The 2,183-nt window shown below is 36.2% G+C and overlaps 1 pseudogene; it reads right to left on the bottom strand.

The window, feature by feature from the left end:
• Window positions 1–1,246: 1,246 nt before the first annotated feature.
• LOC115031452 lies at window positions 1,247–1,324 on the bottom strand (annotated as a pseudogene).
• Window positions 1,325–2,183: the final 859 nt, after the last annotated feature.

Raw genomic sequence — 2,183 nt, forward strand, 5'->3', positions numbered from 1 at the left:
TGTGTGTGTGTGTGTGTGTGTGTGTGTGTGTGCTGTATTGGTGGAAATTAATGTATACCTGTAAGATGAAACATTAAAGAAAATTTAAATGATGGTTCTTAGAATTAACATATTGATACTTGCTAAGGAAGTGAGAGAATGGCTTTTTATTGTTGTGAACTATTACTATAATCTATCAAATTAGGACATTTAAAAGAATTATTTAATAACCAACTTCTGTTTTTTCAATATTCACTTTAATTTATTTAATGGCATTTTTATGTATTGATTATCTTTGCCAATCATGTAGTATTGGACAGAATAAATTAGTAAATTATTTAAGACTAATGAGTAAAGTATAAATTTACCAGTAGACAAAACTGGATTGAAGAACATTCAGGGCCATACCTACTCCAACAAGGCCACACTTCCTTATCCTTCTCAAATAGTTCCACCAACTTCAGAAATAAGCACTCAAATATATGAACCTATGGGGCCATTCTCAATTAACTCCTTCTCTCAAACCTAATTCTTACCTAAAATAATCTCATATTCTCAAGCACTCCTCTACTACATCAACAAAAATCAAAGAAATGCCATTATTAGTCAAATGGCTGTGTCCAGTCAAATGCCTGGGAGGCCTTTAATAAAGTACTTCAGATGCCCATTGTGACCTTCTTGTTTCTTCTGTTTTGTAGGATTTCTGAACCACATGAACAATGCCAGCTACTCTGCCCTTCAGCCATCGTTCCAAGGATGCATGCAGCTCATTCAGGTAGATGACCAGCTTGTGAATTTATACGAAGTAGCACAGAGGAAGCCAGGAAGCTTTGCAAATGTCACCATTGACATGTGTGCCATCATAGACAGGTAAGCCATCTGTTCATCATACATTAAGTGCTCCAGACTTCACACATCCATGTTCCTGATGTTTGATAAGGAAAGACATAAAAGAAAAAGATAAATACAAATACAAAACTTGGACTTATGGATGGCTGCTGTTTAGGATGCCTATGTTATCTAGTATACTTGTGATATCAGCAATATCCCTCTCTCTTCCCACTCCCTCTCTCTTCCCACTTCCTGCCCCACTAATACTCTTCTCTGCAAGTCCTCCTCCTACTCTCATGCCTTCTTTTGCATGTGAATTCACACAAACTAAAAAAGGAAAAATGCTTCTGTGAAATATGATAGCATCACTTATGACTTCCTAAATCCTCTTCTTCTAAAGTTTGCTTTGCATTAGAGCGCAAGACATTTCCCTTTGATATACTTTGTCATGAAAACTACATGTAACTACAAGTTGATTCTACACTTGATCTTAGCCAAAAGGCCGAGAAGCGATTACAAGTTGATTCTAAACTAGTGAACTAACTCAGCTTCCTCAGCCAGTGTCAGAACATTTGAGAATGAGTTATCTTACTCTGAAAACTAATTTCATTAATTCCATATTTTTTAAAAGAAAAGTTCATAAAAACTGCCATTAATTTTTGAAATAAGAGACACTGAGAGAAACAACTCAGCAGATAGGAGTCCTTCCTGTGCCTGCACAACACCTGAGTTCACTTCCCAGTCCACATTTCAGTTAACTCACAATGTTTATAGCTTCAGCTCCAGGGAATCTGATGTGTTCTTATGACATATATGCATATGCACACAGTCACAAACACATACAAATAAATAAAGGAAGACAGTGCGTATGCCTCAGTTTGACCTCCCTTCATGCAGAGCTCAAAGTCCCTAAGTGTTTAGTGGAGCTCCTCAGGCAGCTGTGTGAGACAGCTAATATATCCCCCAAATACGAAAAACTTTCAAATATGAAGCAAGTTCAATTTTCTATCATCTCAAGTTGGAAGTCAGACAAAGGCCTTATAGTTCATAGTGGCTATGGTTTATATTGGCAACAGAATATAACTTTCTAAAATCTGAATATGTTTACAAGAAAAGAAAGAGGAGCACCTGTTGATCTATGTTACGTCTGTAAGAATGTTGCTACTACAGCATTCCTGTATAAACAGAACAGCAAACAGTTTTGACAGAAATAGCTCCCTAATTTGGAAGACAGTCATAATATATTAGCCATTATTTCTGCTTGAGGTACATGGTAGTGATAACCAGAGAAACTAAAAGATGAATAACTCAGAGATCCTTTTTTTCTGACATTAGATGGTTTGACATCTACATGTTTTCTACAATGTCACATT

Source organism: Mus caroli, chromosome 6 (genome assembly GCF_900094665.2).
Source record: "Mus caroli chromosome 6, CAROLI_EIJ_v1.1, whole genome shotgun sequence".
NCBI lineage: Eukaryota > Metazoa > Chordata > Mammalia > Rodentia > Muridae > Mus > Mus caroli.